General features: G+C 53.9%; 1 long non-coding RNA gene across 1 annotated transcript; it reads right to left on the reverse strand.

The window, feature by feature from the left end:
* Positions 1 to 860: 860 nt before the first annotated feature.
* LOC126488894 (uncharacterized) lies at positions 861 to 9,428 on the reverse strand. The gene is made up of 3 exons (XR_007588805.1): positions 7,400 to 9,428; positions 3,940 to 5,040; positions 861 to 2,005 (listed from the first exon to the last, which is right to left on the reverse strand). It is a non-coding gene; the product is annotated as an uncharacterized lncRNA (long non-coding RNA).
* Positions 9,429 to 13,883: the final 4,455 nt, after the last annotated feature.

The following is a 13,883-nucleotide window of genomic DNA, read 5'->3' on the forward strand; positions in this document are numbered from 1 at the left end:
ATCCCAGTGTGGACGCCCTGCTGCACCATCCCAGCGTGGACGCCCTGCTGCACCGTTCCAGCGTGACCTGCTGCACCGTTCCAGGGCTCAACGAGCACTCGGCTTCCATCCCCTCCCCAGTGCTCCACTCCCAGCAGTCATCAGTCTCCCTTCTGTACCTGTGGATTTCTTTTTCTGGCTATTTTATATAAAGGGAACCAGAAAGTAATGGCTTTTTGTGTCTGGATCCTTTTTTCTCTTTCTCTCTCTGCCTCCGTCTCTCCCTCTCTCCCTTCCTCCCTTCCTTCCTCCCTTCCTCCCTCCCTCCCTCCCTCCGTCCCTCCCTCCCTCCCTTCCTCTGCCTCCTCTTCTTCTATACAGGGGTTCTCTACATAGCCCAGGCTGTCCTGGAACTCACTCTGTAGACCAGGCTGGCCTAGGACTCACCGAGGTCCGCCTGCCTCTGCTGCCTGCCTCTGCCTCCCGCCTCCCTGGCACTGGAATTAAAGTGTGTGCCACCACACCTGGCTCCATTTTTTAAGTTTACTTTTTATTATAACCACCCTAGTTGTTATGAAATGGTACCTCACTCTGTGTGTATTTAGATTTGTTTTCTTTTTAGTTATGTATCCATGTGTGGGTAAATGCACACGAGTACGGGGGCCCTGGGAGGCCAGAAGTGGGTGTCAGGTCCTCTGGAACTGGAGTTACTGCAGTTGTGATCTACCCAGATCCCAACTGGGAATCAAACTCAGGTCCTTTGCAAGAAGCAGTACATACTTTATTTTATTGATATTTATTGAGCTCTACATTTTTTCTGCTCTCCTCCCTGCCTCTCCCCTCCCCCCTTCAATCCTCCCCCAAGGTCCCCTTGCTCCCAATTTACTCAGGAGATCTTGTCTTTTTCTACTTTCTACTTCCCATGTAGATTATATCTATGTAAGTCTCTCTTAGTGTCTGCATTGTTGTCTAAGTTCTCTGGGATTGTGGTTTGTAGGCTGGCTTTCTTTGCCTTATGTTTAAAAACCACCTATGAGTGAGTACACGTGATAATTGTCTTTCTGTGTCAGCGTTACCTCACTCAAGCAGTATATACTTTTAACCAGTGGGCCATTTCTCTTGTTCCTCACCATAGCTTTATTTTATGTTTATTTATTTACTTATTTATTTACTTTTGAGAAAGGACCTTACCACATAGCTCTGGTTAGCCTAGAACTCGGTATGTAGACCAGGCTAGTCCCAAACAGAAAAATCCACCTGCCATTGCCTCCTAAGTGCGGGGATTAAAGGATTGCTTCGCCACCCCCACTCCCACTGTGGTTTTAATTTGCATTTAGTCCACCGTCCTCTTTGCGGTTAAGCAAAGCAGCCCCACCCGCCATTCATGCCTCAGTTTCCTCTCTCCAAATTGGTGCTACACAGGACCGTGGGAGAGTTAAATGAGTAGATCTTGTGAAGGATCTAACACACGTCAGACACACAGCAGGCACGGCTCCCAAGACAAGCTTAATGGCCCTCGTTCTTGTGAGGTCCTGCCGGAGGCTGGCAGCCTAAGTTACAGGAGCTCCTCTTTGCTTGACGGTCCCATCCTCTTCCAGGAGCACACGGGACGCCACGGGGAGCTTCTGCAGTATGAGTCGAGCTGACATTTCTGAGGGCCGTAGATTTCTCCGACCTCTGTTGCGTTTCCACTCCCTCTCTGTAGTCCTGTGACTTCCTCCTGAGAGCGCTTCAGACTACTCAGCTACTGCCGCATAGTGGGCAGTCTTGGAAGTGCATCTTTCCCTTCTCCCTTGCTTGGCGTGGGAACAGCCCTGAGACAGAACCGGGATCAGTCAGTTCTCTCTTCTGCAACCGCACCCTTGACGGCCTCTCCCTTCCTTCTCTGCTGCTCCACATCCCTTCCAGTTTTCCAAGGAGCACCCCCAAAATCACAAAGCCACGTGTTCTCAGTTCAGAATCTTCTTCGGGGGGATCTGGTGCAAGACGTAGAGCACCCACTGTGTGTCGCACTTTGTACAAAACGCTGAAACAGACAGAAGAATCAGTTGTTATTCCTGCCTCGGCGCTCAGGGCTCGGCTGGGCTGATTCAAAGCAGCAGTGATACCAGGAGGCTACATTGTTGTCACTGTGCGCAGGCGCAAGGTTGTACACTTGGGGTACATGACTTATTTTTGAACCACATAACAGCTCCTTAACAGAAAACTAAAGCCCTACGAGGTCAATATTTTGTTAAGGGTTCCATGGCCTGAAACTGGGGGCAACCACCAGTGCGCCTTTAGAATGCCTCCTCTTGATAGAGGGCTATGCACTGATTCACCCGCGGATGCGTGTAGCGGAGGAGAGAGGGTGTAGCGAAGGAGAGAGGGTGTAGCGAAGGAGAGAGGGTGTAGCGAAGGAGAGAGGGTGTAGCGAAGGAGAGAGGGTGTAGCGAAGGAGAGAGGGTGGCTCTCCAGGCCGCTATGGGACTAGTAGAAGAGGATTTCACCAGTGCTTTGCAAACTTCCGTGAACGACTGAAGTTAAGAGAGAAGTGGGGCTAGAGAGATGGCTCAGGGCTCAGTAGTTAAGAACACTCCATGCCCCTCCAAAGAACCTGAGTTTGGGTCAGGAGGCTCACAACTGCTTGTAATTTCAACTCTAGGGGACCTAACACCTTCTTCTGGCCCCCAGGGAGGCACCACCAATACCCTGCCTCTCGAGAGAGGGGAAGGCAGGCTGCTTGGGTGTCAGTAGGGCACTCACCCCTGTGAAAGATTGCTTCCAAGATTTTGCAGTGAACTGGCCTCAGCTGTTGCCACAGCAACGGAGCCCCCCCCCCCCTGGGCAGACAAGGTGATGGTGTCTCAGGCTGTCCTGAAGGCTCCATCATTAGTCAGACCCCTTGGTGCAGAGGCCCTCCATTCACCACACCAACAACCAGTCTCTAGGAATCAAAAGTTCCTGATACATACAGGCTGCTGAGCGAACATGCAAGTCTGGGTGATTACATGAAAGCTGCCTGCTGCAAACGTCTATACAGCTCTGTTCTTCCCAGCTGAGTGACTGCCGGGAAGTTGTCTTTCCTCTCTGCTTTGGGGAGACCGTCTTCTGAATGGGGAACACGCTGCCACTGGCCACAGGACTTGTGAACTAAGTGAGACACTATTCAGAGCAGATAGAATGGTTTAAGTGTCATTCTCTTTAAAGGCTTGAGTTTAAGCTGGGCGGTGGTGGCGCAGGCCTTAAATACCAATATTCGGGAGACAGAGGCAGGAGGATCTCTGTGAGTTCGAGGCCAGCCTCGGCTGCAAGAGCTAGTTCCAGGACGGGCTCTAAAGCTACAGAGAAACCCTGTCTCAAAAAAAAAAAAAAAAAACAAAAAAGACTTCAGTTCAGTCCCCAGGATCTACACGGAGGAAGGAGAGAACTAACTCCTCAGAACTGCCTCTACAAACTGCCCCGTCTCCACATACAGACAAAATAAATAAATAAATAATACAGACAAAATAAATACAAATGAAGTGAAGTTAAACAAAGAAAGAAAGGAAAGAAGGAAGGAAGGAAGAAGAAAGAAAGAAAGAAAGAAAGAAAGAAAGAAAGAAAGAAAGGAAGAAAGAAAGAAAGAAAAGAAAAGATAACGAAGGGCCCTGCCACCCACTGTCCCAGCCCTCCCTCCCTGGTTGCATCTGTCCCACACAGGCCCCCTTGTGTTTCCTGACTGGAGTCTTGTGCAGCGGGACCTAGAGGGACGAAGGGGCGTAGTGGTCTCAGGGATACCACCCTACAGTAAATGAGGACACTGTGCACCAGCCTGTGGGCTCTGTGGAGGCGGACAGTGTTGGCCTGGTGCCCTACACCTGTGCGGAACCCAGCTCCCTGCTTCCTGCCTGTGTGACCTTGGCAGGTCCTTCTCCAGGTCTTGGTGACTTTTACGAGCTCTCAGTAAACAAACGGTGCTTCATTTGATCCTCAGCTCACCTGGTGCTTGGAGTCCTGGTGGAGGCGGCTGGGCAGCCAGGAGCTGGTGTGGGAGGCTGGGGCGGTGGCTTTCCCTGAAGGATCGTGGCTGGGGGCATTTCCTGTTTCGGGCAGGTGCTGTTGTTTGAGAAGCCAGGGCCACGTGCAGGGCAAGGCCCGGAACAAGGGCCACACCTACTGAGGCCTGTTCCAGCCCCAGCCTCTTGGGTCCAGTGACAGGGCTCAGTCCCAGGCTTCAAGGTCCCTTATTGAAAAGAAGCAGGAAGCTGTGGCAATATTGTTGGCAGGGGCATCTCCACAAATGTTGGTGGGGGGTTCCCTGGAGGGGGTTCCCCGCCCAGCCCCCCAGCTCTAGATTATTTTGAAGCATGCCTGAGACAGGTTAGCATTCCACAGATATTTCATTTTTATCTATAGTAAGGACCCATCTAAAAGGGGAAAAAAGATCAACTTAACTACAGGAGCTTGTGACCCTGGAGCTGCTCGCCTCCCGTTTTCCCCAGCATGGCTCCTGAGGTCATAAAAGGGGCTCTGAAATGAATAATTTCACTGTGTGACAGGTTGCCTTTGCCCAAGGTGGTCCCTTCTCCCCAGCCTGTGGAGGAGCAGAGGGAGAGGAGACCGCTGTGGGCAGCCTGGTGCATGCCCCTAGTGACTGTAGCTCCTGGTTCTGCCTGAACCTGTGCTGAGGGCCTGGGGGACTCTTGCTCCCTTATGGGCCTCAGGTGCAGTATTAGGTTGGCTCAGGTGATGACACCTCTCACTCTTCTAGTTTTCTTTATTCTGTGTGGATGCAGACAGGCAGACAGACAGACGTGTGTGCTCTCACATACATACACACACAGACACAGACAGACAGACAGACAGACAGACACACACACACACACACACACACACACACACGCATTCCTGGATGGGATGTTCTTGATCATCTCTCCACTTTTTTTTCCTTTTTGGTATGAGTGGTCTGTCTGCATGTGTGCCCGCAGGCCAGAAGAGGGCATCAGAACTTATTATAGATGCTGTGAGCCACTATGTCCTTCTTGGGAGTTGAACTTGGGTCATCTGGAAGAGCAGCCATCTCTCCAGCCCCTCCACCTTCTTTAGAAAAAAAAAAGATGTATTTTAATTTATGTGTATGGGTGTTTTGCCTTCTTGTATGTCTATTACCATGTTTGCGCACTGTCTGCAGAGGCCAGAGGAGGGTGCAGACAGAGGGTGGAGTTACAGACAGTTGTGAGCTGTCTTGTGGGTACTGGGAATGGAACCCAGGTCCTCTGCAAGAGCAGTCACAAGCCATTTCTCCAGCCTCCCCCCTCCCCCCTTTTTATTTTGAGACAGAATCTCTCATTGAACCTGGAACTTGCTAGGCTGGCTAGTAAGTTCCCAGATCCCCGTCTGTCACTTCAGTACTAGGATTACAGGGTCTGCTTCTTTAATTCTTTAAAAAGAATGTGTGTGTGTGTCTCTCTGTGTGTGTGTGTGTGTGCGCGCGCGCGTGCGCGCGCGCGCACAGGTGTCCATGGAGACCAGGAGAGGGTGTCAAGTCCTCTAGAGCTGGAGTTGAGCATCTGACATGAGTGCTGGGAACTGAACTTTGGTGCTCTGGGGAGCAGCATGCGTTCTTAGCTGCGGAGCCATCTCCCCACCCCCTGAGCCTGGTTTTTCTGTTAGTGCCAAGGATGTGATCTCAGGCCTCTGCAGCAAGCCTTTGCCCACTGAGCCTTCTCCCTACCCAGTGACTGTTCATTCCGTCCTTTGCTCCCATCCTTCCCTGCTCCTTTCTGTCTGTGTGGCTCCTGCCAGTGGGTCTGGCTATTTTCCAAACATCTATTATTATCTTTTATATACTTTGGTATATATACTTTGGTAAATGCCATTGTAACATAGTCACCCCCATCCTATTGCTGCCTTTACCCCAGGATGGGTATCCCATTTTCCTTGCCCACACCCCACCCCGAATAAGCTGCTTCTGAATGTCCTGGCAATGAAATCACAATGGAATTGGGTTGCAGGACCCTCGGGTGCTTAGTCTACTTAGGCTGGCCAACACAGGGCCAGCGTGGCTGCCCAGCATACCCTATCTCCCACAGCCTTCTGACTCCTCTGTCCCCCAGTCTCTACCAAAGCTGGGCTCATTCTGTTGTCTCACTCACCTACCAGAGGTAAAGTGGTGTTTGGTGGCTTTAAGTGACTAGATCGGGGGTTCCCAGGGTCCCCACCTCCTTCTTCCTCTAGCAGAGTCACCAAGAATTTGCTATGTAGTCCAGGCTGGTTTCAAACTCATGGCAATTCTCCTGCCTTAGCTCAGTGTTGGGATCATACCCGTGAGCGAGCGTAGCTGGCTGGCATTCCTCCCTGTGTTTATTAGCTTTGGAGTTTTGTGTCTTTCCATCACGTGTCTGTTCGTCGTCTTCGCTTTTGGGGTAGGATCTCTGTCCTCTTGTTAATCTGCAGAACCACCCTGGCTGTCTACTCTAGATGTCACCCTCTGAGCATCCACTGTTCTGTCATCTTCCGGCACTTTGAAATCTGACTCCTCTTCCCTCCTGCAGGCTCCTCAGGAGTGGACGCCTCCCAGAGGCCCTTCTCGCTCTCTGCCCTTTTGCTAAATGCCAGGTGTCAAAGACAAGGTACAGCCTGCACCAGGAACTGCTCTTGACAAGGGCAGGCCAGGGTGGCAGGACAGTGCTCAGAGCCCCTGCCTAGCGTGGTCAGAGCTGGCTCTGCATGCTCCCCCTAGTTTGGCCATTATGTCAGATCTGGTCTACAACTTGATGAAGACTCTATAGTTAGCTGCAAAAGCTCCAGGCGGGGAGGGCTCATTTCTTTAGGCCAGGGCTCAGCTGGGCCACATAGCAGGCTTTGCCGGCCAGGGTGGACTTTCCCAGAGAGGAGTCTTCTGCACTAAACACCAGAATTCCCCAGGCCTCAATAAGGACTTAGTGGAAGGCGTGGGTGGGAATGGGGGCCTGAGCTCTCCCCTGTAGTGTTTGGAGCTGTGATTTCTATGCCTTTGTCCTCTCTGGCTACAGGAGGTTTTGCCATTGTCCTGTTTCTTAATGGGGCCGACTGCCTGGCAGACACTAGGAGATGCTTTGCTCGGCCGACCTGCCTCTCTCTTAACTCCGAGTGACCTTGTGTGAGGCCTTTCTCTCTGGGCCTCACCCCCTCTTCCGAACACCGTGTGCAAGGCCCTATGGAAACCTCTGGAAGGATGCCAGGGTGGTAGTAGAGGGTCTTTACCCTGGCACACCATGCAAGGATGAAAATGACTAGGAGAGGGGCTCCCAGGGTCCCAGCTCCAGGCTCCTGTGTCCTCTTCCCACAGCTTTGATGTGCTAGGCCTGAGCACTTTCCACCCAGGACCTCCCTATTCTTTCCACCTGCAAATGGCACTGGGTGTGTGTAGGGGTGTGGCCCAGTGAGCCCCAGCCACCACGTCAACTCACCAACTCACCTAGCTCTGAAGCAGCACAAAGATCTGAAGTCACACAGCTCTGCTTGCCGGAGTCCTCATGTCCTCTTTCACTTTGGGGAACCCCGACATCCTTGGGCTAGATCCTCTCCTCTCTTCTCTAACCCAAACCACAAGCCGGCAAGGACCCTCCACTTCTTGCTCACCCAGCACCTTCCCTGTCCCACCCTCCTGGTCCTTACAGAACTTCTGTTTTCCTCCACCCTTCAGCCGTGTTCCCAGTGTCCCTGGGATGCCAGTAATGGCTGGTGCTACACAAAACCAGTGGCGGTCCTCCGCAGGCCCTGCCATGCAGTGTCATGACCTCTGAGGCATCCCACACCGGATCCTGAGCAGGGCAACCCCTGGAGCAGGACATCCTCTAGGGCCCAGAAAGTCTGGCACACTGGGCCTTGGCAGCTGGCCTGGCACATGCCTGACATGGCTCGTCTGAAGGCGACGTGTCTGCCCCTCTGGAAACATCTACGTTATCAGAGGGGAGAGAAGGGGCTGGAACTCTTAGCTCCTGGGACGTGCAGAGACTCATGCCCTGGAGTGTGTGCACGTGCTTCTGTGTGTGTGTCTGTCTGCACATGCAGCTGTGTGCTCCAGGCCCCTGTGATCCCGTCCCAGAGCGGGGGTGGGAGGTCCACATTCCCCACTCCGCTCAGTTCCTCGTTCTAACACTGTATGGGGTTCCCCTGCGCACGGTCTTAGCCACTTCTCACGCCGGACCTGCTTCTTCTGCTGGATGATGATACAGGCTGGCAACCTGTGTCGTGGTTCCGGGTGGGGATGATCTGGGGACACCTGGCCTAGCCAGCCTGAGACCTTGTTGTAGAGCCTTTGGGGGAGCCGGGGAGCACCTCCATCAAGGCCCCTGCTCTGCCCTGTCCTGTTTCATCTCCTGGGTGTTACATTCCACAGTGGAAAGCGATCCTCCATCCTCACTAGGGTTACAGACAGGGCTGGCCTGGGCTGTCCTGGGAATGCAGAGGCCAGCCTTTCTCACACGGCTCTCCTCCTTCTGCAAAGGCACGGGCAGGGGGTGATACTGGTGCACCCCAGCTTGAGGACCTCTGTGGTGGGGGCTGGATAGTTTGTGTCACCCTTCTTTCATGGGGGTTGACACTTGGGAGACGGAGGGGACCACGTGCAGGTGTCCGTAATGGGCTCTTTCAGGGGATGGCTGGGGTCTAAGCCCTTGAATCTTGGGATGCCTGACCCTCTCTGCCCCTTCACTTCTGCTCTGACCCCCTCCCTCAGGTTGAGGCCCCTGTTCCTACTAAGCCGGGGATTTCCGCAGGCTGAGCCAACCACCTGACCCTAATTATGGCGCCCTCATCCTGTTAGGGTTAAGCTCCTCGTGGCCTTCCCTCCCCCACTCTAGAGAGGGCTGACTGGTGTCCCCCTGGGGCCCCTGGAGGAGAGGAGACCACTTATCCTATGGGTCTGGGCCAACAGGTTAAATGGTTTCCCTGGAGAGGCCTAGGGACAGGGGCTGTTCTGAGGCACTGGCATCTGAAGGACGCTGCTCTGAGGGTCTCTGTACTAAGAACGATCTCCTGCCTCAGCCCTACCACAGCTGACTGCCATTTCCCTATTAGTCAGGACAGGGCAAGCATAGCTGGTCAAAAACCCTGCACGGGGATGGCCACAGACAGCCAACCTGAGGATCCTCTTGTGTCACACTGAAGAGACTGACGCTCAGTGAATGGCAGCAGACCCATAGTGCAGGCCACCCCACGAGCTGGGACTTCTAAGCCCGGGGCGGGTCACTTCCTCTTGCCCTCCTCTGTCTCCTGGAGACTTCTTGCCTGGTTCCCTGTTTGTTGAGTGTGATCTCTACCCATTCCATCTGTGTGTTGGGAAGCGATGTGACTCTGGGCGTATCGCTTGCCTCTATGTGCCTTGTGGTATCAATGTAAGAAGTAAGCATGGGGAAGGTTAACTAGTCCTGCTTCTTGTCTGGGATGGAGACTATAACAGCAGGGGCAGTAGTGCAGCCACTTCTGGATCACCCCCCCCCCACCACCACCACCACCACAATCCGAAGGAGCTGGAGTTTTGGAGCCAGTCTCCTGGCCGACTAGACTTGCTGGAGGGCGCTGCAGTTATAGAAATGACCACTAGGTGTCAGCCTCAGCTCATACTTGAAGTGAAGCTGTGCCACAAGGGGCTCCTAGTTGGAACTGTCCCTTTAGGGAGGTTTAGAACGGTGGCATAGTCCGCTGGGCTGGGCAGGCAGTTGCTGCGGGAAGATCTTTGCGGTGACTCACCTTTCCCAGGACCCAGATGACCTGGCTAAGAAGCTCAGTTTCACTTCAGATTTTGATATTGAACAGTTTGTAATGTCTTCTTCTCTATCCCTGGATATACACGGGTTCCTGCGGCACAATGAGGCAATATTCTTACAGAATGACCCCTGACCCACGCATGCCAGATCCTGTACACACAGAGGTTAGCCAGTATCCACAGCAACACTGTACAATAGGCATGGTGGTTAGCCCACATTACAAGCGAGGAAACAGAGGCTCGGACCTGTCCCCCACTTAAAGGAGGGCTGGAGCCAGATTTCCCCCACAACAGGTAGGTTTCTGGAGTTCTGTAGGCTGCCATGCTGAGGCAAGCCTCCTGTAAGGTTGGGAGTGATATGGCAGGTGACATCCTTTATAGTTAGGCTCTTGGTGTACCCATGAGCCCAGCGAGAGGAAGAAGGGGCTGTGCTTCTTGGAGTGGGTTTGGGGGTGCCAGGTGTCCTGCACAAGCAGGCTGGGAGACTCTCCTGCCCGTGCCCTCCTTTGAGTAATCTCCCCACCTCAGGGTCATTTCAGTTTCTTCCCCTGTCACTTCCGCAGATGGACTTTGTTCCCTTACCACTCTGTCCCTGACGCCTGTTCATTTCCAGGCCATATATGAAGATGGACTAGACAAGCCACTCCCACCTCACCTGAAGCTGAGACCAGTGACTTCTCCAGGCCGTTTGAGTTTGTGTCCTAGAGTTAAGAGTTTCGGGCATACTTACAGCTTAAGTTTTTGTTTGTTTTTTTTTGAGACAGGGTTTCTCTGTGTAGTCCAGGCTGTCCTGGAACTTGCTTTGTAGACCAGGTTGGCCTCAAACTCAGAGATCTGCCTTCCTCTGCCTCCTGGCGTGCTGGCATCAAAGATGTGTGCCCCCATGCCCAGTAACTTAAGTATTTTTACATTTTTTTGGTAATATCTTTATGCTAAATGAAAATAGGGCTGAGATGGGCTATTGGAAAATGCATAGGTGTTCCAGGACTTTCTTCCAGCATGCCTGTACTGTGCATACATCCATTCTTTACTAGAAACTTAAATGGTGCAGAAACTGGGGGCACGGGCAGTTCAGTCCCACTCAGGATAACTGCCTTGCCCACCTCTTGTCTCCTAACCAGAGGGATAAACCTCAGGTGGGCACAAGTGGGGAGTGTGAGCAGGGCTATGTCTCGGGGTGGGATGGGACAGGGATGATCTGGACAAGAGCTGACTCTTATTTTACATTTCTAATGCTGAGCACGAGCGCTCATTTCTGCTGTTGCGGGTGATACAGAACCAGGACACTATGTCCCAGACTAAATCGGATTCCATGTGCTTTAGACAGTTTAGTTCATTTTCATGGTTAAGCTTCTCACACGGGACACTTTGGAAACAGCCTCTCAACTACATACCTGCAGGACCAGGACAGAGACCAGCTCTGATAGTCTCATTTCCCTCCTGGACACGAGGTCTCCGAGTCCCCACTGCCTGGGCAGGTCCTTCTGAAAGAGCCAGCACTTGAGGACTTATAAAAGAAATTGTAGGAAAGAAGGGGTGGAGGTCACATCTGGGGTACATTAGGGACCCCCCACCCTTGGGCCCACTTCCTCAGAACAAGACTCTTTCCCCCAACCCTGGACAAAATGACTTGTGAAGGATTTGTCTGCCTTCAAGAGTGGCTGCCAGGACGGTGGCCATGATGGCTGGCCCAGTTGTGGGTGCCTTTGTGCATTCTGACTGGGTGTCTGTGTCTGCAGTCACTAAGCGCTTGTTCTGTGGGGTAAGGGGTGTGGGGGTGGGGGCACGGCCTGTAGCAGGGAGGTACGTGAGGCTGGGCACGAACAGCCTCACCCACCAGTCCTGCTCTTGCCAGGTACGACCAGCTGCTTCGGACAAATGCCTACCGCCTCCTCCCTTCCCTGGGCACGGCCAAGCCAGGGGGCAAATGACTTGGCTGGCACCTCCCTCACTTGGACCCACTGGGGCAGAGCCAGCTCACCTGGGGCGCAGGCAGGATTCCGTGCTGATGGGTGCTCTGCCAACCTCCCCCTTTCCCCAGACTCCCAGTGCGTAGGCTGGGGAAGGGGCACTGACCAAGAGACAGGCCCCCTTCTGTCCCAGTCTGTAGATGGGCCGAACCGGGCACAGGATGCTTGATGGATAGAGAGGACAGTTCTCTGTTGAGGGCCCAGGAAATGATTTCCATGCAAATGAGATGCAAACTCCTTAATGAGTTTGCAATTAGGAGTCCAAGCCTGCCAGGCCCGGGCAATGCCTTTGGGTTTTATGAATGGGCCCGGGCCGGGAGGGGGAGGCGGCGCGCCGGTCCGCCCCCACAGCTCCCTGTCTCCGCGCCCGCGACATGCCGCGCCGCACGTTGCTGCCTCACGGCCCGCCGCAACTTGGCCGCCCGCCAGCGGGTCAGCTGCTCCGGACGGCGCGGGAGGCTGTCGGCCAGAGTCCCCGCCACGCTGCCTGCCGGCGTCGCGTTGGGGCCCGAGGACACTCCCCCTGAGGCCGGGTTGGGGCTCTGTCCTCCAGCGCCCCTTTCCCCGTTATGGGAATGGCTTCTTGCAGTTGGACGAGCAAAATTAGCCTTTGGGATGGGAGAGCGCTGGCTCCCAGCTTGTAGGACCGTGTGTGGGTGTGTGACCTTGGGAAGGTGGAAGCAAAGGTGACCGGACAGGAACTAGTTTCCATCCTAGAGTCCCTGCATCTCCCTGGCTTCCTTTTAATGCTGCTTCTCTCCACCCCAGGGCACCTGCATTTTTTGTGTACAAAGCTGCCCCGGTCTGCTCTTGGCCTCTTAAGTGGGTGCACGTGCAGAGGTCGGCCGTGGCCCCAACAGAGCCTCACCAGATCGCCGGTATAGAACCCTCTTTCCTCAAAGCTTCCTCCCTTCCACCGCTGCTTTCAGAGTAGATTAACTAATTACCTCCAATTAAAGCGCCCAGCTCTCTGTTCCTCCTGAGTCCAACCCCGCCCCTGGGAGCCTTCCCTGGCTGGCTGGGTCTGGAAGGGGATCTGGCCACTTAGGTGGATCAATGAATCGGTTAAGTAAGGGCACCACAAAGGAAGCCCCGTGTCAAATGCTTTATGAGGAGTGGTTCGGACAGCCTGGCCCTCTGGCTTTGTCAGCTGTGGAGATGAAGTCTGGCCTGGGCCTCAGGCACCAAGGCCTGCGAAGGTCAAGAGTGGTGGGCGCCTCTGGAGGTAAGACCTGGGTGAAGGGTCTGAGGACAAGAGAAGCAACTGTCAGGGCCGGTCCCAGAAGCCACCAGCCCTCGGGCCTTCCTCACGCAGCACTCAGGGACAGCCAACTCCAAACGACCCTCCTCTCTCTAACCTTGTTCACTCCCGCCCCTTCTAGGTTCTCGTCTGCCCCACCCCTCAGTGGCCTCAGCTCTAGCCCAGCCCAGTCCATCCCAGGCCCCGCCCTGACCCCACGTGTGGTACGTGAGGGAAAGGATACCTGGCACCGGAGGTAGCACGATGGGCTGTGACCCAAGTCTCACCTCTGGACAAGCTGGCCTGTCTTGGTCAGGCAAGCTCATGCCAGGCTGTGACTCAGGACCTAATTCTGCCCTGAGTGCTGCCATAGCAGGGATCTGGGCTCGGAGCTCTTGAGAGTCTGCGAAGGGAGGGTGAGCTGCTGCCAGTTGCAGGCTTCCATCTTGGGGTACTCTCTCTCTCTAAGCTCTTGGGTTCAGAGTATCAGACTTGGCATTCCAGCATAATGCCCTGGTAGGAGGTGGCAGGGAAGGCCCTTTGGCAGGCTCAAGAGCTTCATGGACAGAGGTCAGAAAGGGCCGTTTCTGGGCTGTCAAAAGCCCTGTTTGCCAGCTTGCTTACCCATTAGGCACAAGTAAAGATGGTCACGACTTCCTCACGTCTAGGGATACGTCCTAATATATGCTTGGACCATTGAGGGGGGAGCTTAAAGTTTTCACTTGTTTCTCTGCCCCTTGTCCCCTTCCCCAGACCTCCCTTAAGTACATCTGCAGGACTTTGTTCTTTCCTGCACTTTGTATTGGCCAGCAGAGGGCGCTGCCTAAGGACCCGGGGCCACTAGGGAGATGGGCGAGAATCCTTCCTTGTGTGGGGCTAGTGAGTCGTCCAGTCTCTCTCTCTCTCTCTCTCTCTCTCTCTCTCTCTCTCTCTCTCTCTCTCTCTCTCTCTCTCTCTCTCTCTCTCTCTCTCTCTCTCTCTC

Source organism: Alexandromys fortis, unplaced genomic scaffold (assembly GCF_014885135.2).
Source record: "Alexandromys fortis isolate MF-2015 unplaced genomic scaffold, M_Fortis_MF-2015_v1.1 scaffold_212, whole genome shotgun sequence".
NCBI lineage: Eukaryota > Metazoa > Chordata > Mammalia > Rodentia > Cricetidae > Alexandromys > Alexandromys fortis.